Here is a 9,224-nt window from a genome sequence, read left to right as displayed (position 1 = left end):
TCAGCAGTTTTGGATCAATAAACCCGCTTTTACAAATTAAATATCCAAATGGTATTTTCCGTCCAAGCATTTGTATGATACTTCTGTATAAAGCTTGAGAAAAATGTAGTGTATGGATTATACACAGTTTATGTTCTGGTGTTCATATATACATTTATGTATGGATTGTAGTTTGCTACATTGGTTAATCTATGAGAGTCCAAAGTGTGTTTGTAGGGCTACCAATAATGGGGTGGCCCCACCTGGGCGATTTATTTTCTGGCCCCACTGTGGGTTCAAATATCAGGGCCAAGCACATCTAACTGCAGCATTCCATAGAAAATGGTCCTAAACCTAGGCCTGGCCCAGCCCTGTTTATCTGCAGGGTGTGAACGCATTCCTGGGCCAGGCCCATGGAACTGCCGTGGTGATGTAGAGCGGGTCGCAGGCACTTTCATGGCAAAGATGGACCAGAGAAGGCCCGATCGGAGGCGGAAACGATCCGGACTGTCAAAAGCTTAAATCAATTGTATCTCGCAAACCGGGATGAGTTTTTCGACATATTATATATGATTTTAGGGTAGGGTGACCTACGTAAGCCAACCAACCCCACTGTTGTGTTGACCACGCTGGATTTGCGAGATTCCATCAGATCAACAGTCATAAGGCCCATTTAGTTTCGTTTTTACTATAAATAGTAAGTTTTAGTTCGAGTATAACTTTCGATACTTTTGAGTTGTAGAAGTCGTGCCCAACATGAAAAGGGCTTAGAAAAGTTGGGAGAATAATGTGGTTTGTCCAAATTGGACGCTTACTATTTTTGGCCAAAACCATGAATTCTTAGTAGGAATAGAGGTTGTATATAAATAGTAAGTTTTCTATTTATAGTAAGTCACATTTTTAGGGTATTCGAGTTGGATTCCAAGTCTAAAACTCCCTCGTAGGTTTGAGATCCTTATTTAAAAAGTTGTAATTTTATTTAAAGAGTTGTAATTTTGGTTTTTTATCATCAATCAAATTATTTGGAATTTATTAGAAATTATTCATGCTTTTATCTTTCGTGGATTCGAGGAAACTCCTTGAGGAGTCTAGAAAGCTCCATGAATTTGGAGTAGTTATCCCCTAAGGAAGACAATGATCGGCCTCATCAGGTCCCTCCCTGTGCCATGTGGTGAGCCAGGCCGGAACAAGGCCAGCCCCATCAACAGCCCTAGTGTTTTCGGTACTAAAGACATCTATTGGATGCATATGCAACTCAATTATCACCTGTAAAGTGCACATATGAATAGATATCATGGGTGCGTGTGTAAAAATTTTTTAAAATAATAATAATAAATAAATAAGAATAGATATTATGGATAAAGCACATGCATCATGCCAGTCACGTGTATATATATGCAACTAAATTGTCAGGTGTAAAGTGCACATATGGATAGATATTGTGGATAAAGCACATGCATCAATGTGGGGTCCATGAATGAGTGAATTTCGAAATCCACTAAAAACTACCTGGATTTAAGTAGTCCTTCCAATCATTTCCAAACATTGGATGAAATTTACATTGAACCAAATGCAATTCCATACCACTTGGATTCCATGTTCCCAATGGGGACATGGGGAAGGATTTTAAAATCAAAGCAAGAGCATTTAAGACTCATTCGGTGGCTTGGATTTGGAATATTGTGAAATCCAATTCACAATTCCATTAGAATCTATGTGATTTCGAATATTTAGTTGTGTTTGGCAGCCTGAAATTAGAATCACATGGAATATAAAAATTATAGATTCCGCAATTTCAAGAGAAATTCACAAGAGCTTTGGATTCTACTGAAAAGGTGAGAGAGATGTTGTAAAAGGGGTTAAAATACTTCCTCTTGACGTTATTTCAAACAAAAAATAAAAATAAAAATAAATCTAGCTGAAATCTAGCTGTTGGAGAGGATTCATATTCCTCTCTACATGATTCGTGGGTTCGGGAGGAGAGAGTTTCAAAAGCCTCTCTTTTTTAAGATTCCAAATCCATTCAATTCCAAGCTGCCAAACCCCCTAAATCAAGTCCTCTCGATTGCATCCAATTCCAGGCTGCCAAGATGAAGCCCCAAGTCAAAGAGACTTACTTTTCACTACTACATTTCATCTCTATGTAGCATGTGTTGCCCCTTTGGGGTCTCCATGTTAAGATGATCCAATGATCAGAACCATCCATGTTCTTGATGCTACTCTACGCGGCCCACCTTAAGAAAGGTTGAAATTTTGATCACACCACTAAAAAAGAAAATTTCCACAGCTCCAAAATTCAATGGCGTATCTTCATCAATGAAGCCTGACTATTGGAACATAGCCCATCTATGATAGAACCAAAACTATCAACGGTTCAAATCATTTTAACCAGCTCGGCATGTGGGCCCATCAGGGCTTTGGAATGGCGTGATGTTTGGGTTGTCCATTCATCCTAGATGTGTGCACATCTTCCACGAAATTGGATGGCATGTACAAAACATGGTGGGCCCAATGTACGGTCTGAAAGGTTGTAGTGGTGGGCCTCTCCATCCCAACCATTTCCTACTGTATGTGACGTAGAGCAGGTCGCGGATTATTTCGTGGCTAAGATGGACCAGAAAAGGCCCGATTGGCGGCAGAGGTGATCCGACTATCAGGACCTTGAAACGGGCATATCTTGCAAACCTGAATGAGTTATCTGACTTGCCATATATGATTTTTGGGTAGGACGAGCTACTTTCGCCACCCAACCTGCTACATCGGGTTGTGCACGCTGAATTTGTGAGATTCCATAAAATTGACAGTTGAATTTTCGTTTTATTTTCATTTTTATTGTTTATATTAAGTTTTAGTTTGAATATATCTCTGAGGAGTGGAGAGAAGCTCCGTGGATTCGAGTAGTTATCCCCTTGAGGAAGTGATCGACCTCATCACCTTCATCCAGTATGACCCACCCTTATTTTAAGGGGGGGCAATCTGGACCTTGTACAAGGCCTGGGTGTAGGCTGATCCTACATCAGGGTGGGCCCCACGCACGGCTTTGTTGAATAAGAGGAACCGGCTTCTTAGAATCTTATTATTACCGTTGCTGCTGATATCGTTGTTGTTGATATTATAACTAAAAAAAGACTTTACTCAAGCGAGTCAACTCAGCGAGTCAGCCTGCTACAGATCAGCTGATGCAACAACTGAGTCGGGTCCCACTCGGGGTTTTTTAAATTATTCAAGCCCAACACGGATTTGGTGAGGCCAAGGAGACACCGACTTCAGTGGACCACTGAACCATGATCGTGGGGCCCACCTTGATGCACGTGTTGTATATCTATGCCGTCCATATGGTTTTTTTCAGCTCATGAACCCAAAAATGAAGCAGATACAAATCTAAGGTGGACCACACCACAGGAAAAAGTGGTGATTGAACGCCCAACATTATAAACTTCCTGAGTCCCACCGTAATTTTTATTTGCATCCTAACCGTTGATAAAGTCACACAGACATGGATGAAGGGTCGATCCAAAGCTTTTGTGGCTCCCATGAAGTTTTCAATGGTGGGCATTCAAGCACCACTGCTTCCTGTGATGAGGTCCACCTGAGATTTCTATCTGCTTCACTTTTTTCTCTCGTTCTCTAAAATGAGCTGGCAAAAAAAAACGGATGGACGGCGTGGATATAGAATAAATACATCAAGGTGGACCCCACAGTCCGTATCCACCGAATGCACGTTGAATAGCCATCATCGAAGCCTCTCTTCACAACGCGCGTGCACGTATGCTTTGAGTAGTCAATGCCAGAGTCTAAAAAACGGATGGACAGCATGGATATAAAACAAATACATCTCGGTGGGCCCCACAGTCCCGGATCCACCGAGTCCGCTTTAAATAGCAATCGTCGAAGCCTTTCTTCGCAATGCGCGTGCACGTTTGCTTTGACTGGTCACTGCCAGAGCGGAAGCTGATTGCGTACTGAGTAAACTATGTGGGGCCCACCGTGATTTATATGTCTTATCTATTCCGTTATTCCTTTTTATTAGCTCATTTTAGTAAATATTCCAAAAATTTAAGCACATCCAAACCTCAAGTGGACCACACCATAAGAAACAGTGTGAATTGAACATCTACCGTTGAAAACTTCTTGGGGGCCGTAGAAATTTTAAATCAAATTAAAATTTTTGTTTTCACTTCATCCATGTTTACATGGCCTTATGAACAGGTTGGATGACAAATAAAAATCACTGTGGGCCTTAGAAATGTTTCAACGGTCATCGTTAGTATCCCACTGTTTCCTGTGTTGTGGTCTACTAGAGATTTGGATATCATTCAATGTTGGGCTAATACCATAAAATGATATGTAAAAACGGATGGACGGCGTGGATAATACACATACATCCTAGGTGGGCCTTAAAATGTTTACTTAGTACGCAATCCGATTCCAACTACCCCTTTGATTATTTTTGTTACCGTTCGCCACCTGCATTTACAAAATAACCCCAATAACCCTCTTTTTGAAGAAATTGGCACAACCACATTAACTATTCATTTATTCCGGTTATACCCTTTTGTCACCCAATTGAAACAATTGTACGGATCTAAGCTTTCCATATGGTTGTATACACGGTCTAGATTTTCTACCCTGAAAGTCAGGCCATTTCAGACCTCTGGGGTCCACAGATCTAAGCTGTCCATCTAGTGGGATATAATATTTAGATCTAAATTCATGTGTTGTGGCCCACCTGAGTCTTGCAATGTACTGATTTTTGTGTCATCCTTTCGTCCTGGTGTCACGCGCCAGATGAGTGTATTGGATGGTTTATACACACCAAGATGGACTCCACACAGAATCTGAACTATTTTAACGGTGGGAACTCCCATCTCAACCGTTCCCCATGGTACAGCCCACCTGAGTTTTTTATCCAACCTGAAATTTGGGCCCAGGCCCAACACAAGCTGGCCCACCCAATGGATGGCGTGGATCTTCTCTACACCAAGTCACCGTCCACGTCAGCAAATAGTCACGCCCCTACTCGAGTACCCATGTCCCGCACCTCGGCCTAGCTACATACATGGGGAATTGGGGATTGATTATAAGAAAGTTTTAATACTCTGAGAGAGTCCAAAGGATGATACACAGGCACCTAAAATTTTCATAGTTTTGCATAAATTGCATTCCATAGTTTAAAGAAAACCGTCCAAATTTTGCATATTGGAATAGATACCATACCAAAAAAAAAATTGCCTCTATTTTGTAATCTGACCATCAGACTGGTGCACATTTATTGGGCGGCCAAAAACAAAAATATCAGATGGTTTTATTTCAGCTAACAAGTGTCTACGAATCGAAGGATAGGATCTTTCCAAAAATGTGATTTTGGGATTGTAACTTAGCTACATTGGTTTCTACAGTTTATTTGGTTTAATTTTGGTTGAAATATGACACATGATCTATTTCTAAGTGCTAGTGTATCAAGGGTCACAGGCGGCCAGAGTATTAAATAACGAAAATGATTTACTTAACAAACTTTACTTGAATGAGATAAACTCGGTGGCCTTAATCTCAATAACTATGCCGATTCAACGGTCAGGTGGGGTATAAAATTATAACTATAACATTTAAATTCACATGGTATAACCTACGTCAGTTTTGGAACAGTGCGAATTTTGGACCATTTCATCGAATGGGTTGAATGGCACATATACAAGCACCTCAGCCGGCCCGGAGTGTCAAAACAGAGAATTTGCGGCGGTATTTGTGACGGGTTTGGTCCGTCTCAAAAAAGGCTTGGTTTAACGACGGTTTTAGTCCGCCTCTAATGAAAATGTCATTCGCCTTTTTTCCGAAAATTGAAGTGGCGGGATTTAGCGACTGACAATATCCGTCGCTAAAATGAGATTTTTGACAGATTTGGTCCGTCGTAATTTGCGACGGTTTTATATGGTATTGTTTGCTGGAAACATACCGTGAACCAAAAATCAGTATCAATCCACTGGTTGGAGAGGTCACGCTTTTAGAAATAAAGGTAGAAAATAGACCAACGGCCCAAGTTCAACTTACATGGGTGGCTAACTTGATGAGTGTACTAAAATGAATTTTGGCACATTGCATTTTCACTGTGGATAACACCTAATGAATGACTCAGATCGATCACATATGAGCCATGCTACACCAGAAGTAAGGTGATGTAGGCCATGTTCTAATGTTGATCCAATAGGGTATAATTCGAACGAAGATAAGGAGGCGATTGGTCGCATAAGCCAAACAGGAGCGGTGTTCAGTCTCTATCTTATCTTTTCCCTGTGTTATTTTTCAAGTTTCAACATCAACGGTCGAATTTTATTCAGTGATTGACAAACAGTCCCAGCCAAAGCCAAACGTCTAATTGTCTGATCCTCGACCACGGGATACATCCACCGTACTCTGGTTCTCATTTTGTGATAGTGTGGCCATGGTTCAACGATCCTGACCATTAGTATGGTTGTGCCATAACGTGGATCTTGACCATCAGTACGGTTGAGGAAGATTACAGTGGTGGGCCCCACTCGGAGTACGCCATGCTCGAAATACTTCATAATGGTAAGATCCTAACCGTCCAATCTTTGTTACTTGCAATAAACAAATCCAAGGGTTAGAATTGTGTAGTTGGCTAGAAGTCTAGCCATAGCTCATCAAGAGTCAGATCACCTTACCTGGGCCCCACAAGTTCAGATTCAGAGCCCAAGTATACTATACATATCCTGTGGCTGAGGTTCATATATATGTCCTTTTTTAACGCATGCTTTTAGTGGACCTTTGTACTTTGGCTAGTGGCTACATTCAAGAGCGGGTTTAACGGTCCACACTCAAAGCTACTACTGTCATTGGAGGTATAAGAAGACAAGAAGAAGAGAACATACTGAAAATGATGTGAAAAATGAATGAGATAATGTCCAAAATGACCTTGTTCTCAGTCCCAATTTACTCTTATACCATTGGCTGGAGGGAGTGTAGGGGATCCCACGCAACTATTGGATCGGTGCACTTGGCACGTGTAAAAGAAGTCAGATATTCATATGATGTCATCTTGGGTGGGCCAAAGCTTGTGCTGGTCAGATGACCGTTGGATCTTCCCAATGTGGCTTTCAAACATGGTTCTAAAACTCGCTGGCTCGGCTGAATCTTAAACGCACCTTTTGGCGCATGATATCAGGTGATCTAGATTTGCATTTGGTCTCATGCAATTTTCATACGGCCTTGAGAAATTGAAAAAGATTGGATTAATCCCAGTATCTAGAGTTATACACGAGTTGAATTGAGTCAAGCTTGGCACAGCTTGGCTCGGCTCAGCTCAGCCAGTAGCTAACCCCCAGCTCGAACTCGACTTGGCTCAGTTCGCTCAGCAATTGAGGCCAGTTCAAGCTTGTTTGGCATTTTCTCAAACATATAGAATGCATCTTTAATTTCTCATAAAATAAAAAACAATAATAATACTTTACAGGTATTTCATCATAAGCTAATAGAGTAGCATCAAAATCAAACACTCGGGCAAGCAACATCAAATTTAAACAGCCGACGTATCCATTCATTCCTCGTCGTTGAGTCATTTCATCAAACACTCGGCGAGCACCATTCATATCAAAATAACCAAGTCACCGAGTTGATTCGATCCAAGTCTGTTCGAGTTGAGGTTCGATCCAAATCGAGTCAAGCTCGAACTCGACTCAAAATTATTTAGGAGCTCCAAACACTAACTCGATTTGGTCCGAATCCAATTTCGAGCCAAGGCAAGTCAAGCTTTTCTGAGTCGAATCGAGCGAGCTGACAGATCTAACTTGACTCGTGTACGGCTTTATCAGTATCATATCATCCAGAGCTAATAGTAAATAATGCATAATTTCTTATGAATTTTTAAAAAATCTGTTATATTTATGTGCCCCACATTAATGTGTGTATTTTATTTTTGTCATTCATTCATACATGCCCTTTACATGTGACATTCAAATTGCATATGAATACAGTTGACTAGCATCAACTGTGAGACCCGTATCCTAGCCCGTACTGTTCCGGCCACTCCTTCGATCTTTCCCATCGAATTTCGGCAACCCGCGACTTATAATCGATGTTTGCGCACGACCCTAAGTCGTATCTCATAGATTTGAGTTGGCTTAATCTGAGACGTATACCAATGCGACCGCGCCGTCGCGGCGGTTCCGACGCCGCGTATTACGCACCGATCCGATACCCTGACAAGGAGATGTGGACCCGCGTTTTGTTTAAGAAAACACCGCACGTTTGCAATCCCAAGAGAATCTCTACGACATGTCTCATCAATCAATCAACTCATATCAAGTACAAGAGCACCCATGCTTTCTTTCTCCACAAGTCAAGTAACCACTAAGTCAACTCTCAAGTCAAGTACATCATTACCTCACATCCATCAACCATCACTTCTCTTACAACAACCCTCTCTCTCTCTCATTTCTCCAACACATTTTTCAAGCCATTCCAAGAGCAAAAAAGTGGACGTCCAAGCCTTCCCATGGAGAGAAAAGTGTGATGTATGTGGCTCACTTCCTCTCCTAAAAAAAACCTTCATCTTAGCCATTCATTTCTCATCTTCCACCATCAAAGTGAGACACAAGGAGATCAGCTTTCCAACGGACCAAGCAGATCGAACGGTGGGTGCTTCATAAGCCTAGATTTTCATGTTTTTATGATGGGCCAAGTGAGGCCTACCAATTGATGATATGGATCTCACTTTGGACCCTAGGTGTGGCCGATGGCCCACCTTGATTCTCATGATCATTCCATATGGGGCCATTCTCCATGGACCCCATCATGATGTTTATTTTCCTTGCATGAATAGAGGTCATCTAGACTTTCCATTTTTGTGGAGAAGGAATCTCCACCGTTGATCTTTGATTTGGTGGACCCACATGTATCGGGACACACTTGATGTATGATTGAATGCAAGGGAGGGCTCATAGTGGCGGAGCCCTCCATCACACGTGTCCCTCTCTCTTTCTCTCTCTCTCCCTCCCTTTTCATTTGTTTTTGGGTATTATGATGTGGCTGTGTGGCCCACTCGAATGGACCCCACCTTGATGTATGTCTTATTCACACCATCCATGCATTTGGCGGCCCACCTGAGCAAGGCCCACCTTAAATGCACGTGTTATGGCCAAACCGTCCAGTGTCCAGAGACGCTGGACATGAAATAAAAACAAAAATATTATCTTGGTTCAACGTTTTGGGGGTGGACCGCTCATGAAGGC

Source organism: Magnolia sinica, chromosome 6, assembly GCF_029962835.1.
Source record: "Magnolia sinica isolate HGM2019 chromosome 6, MsV1, whole genome shotgun sequence".
Classification (NCBI taxonomy): Eukaryota; Viridiplantae; Streptophyta; class Magnoliopsida; order Magnoliales; family Magnoliaceae; genus Magnolia; species Magnolia sinica.
This window is presented reverse-complemented; position numbering follows the sequence as displayed.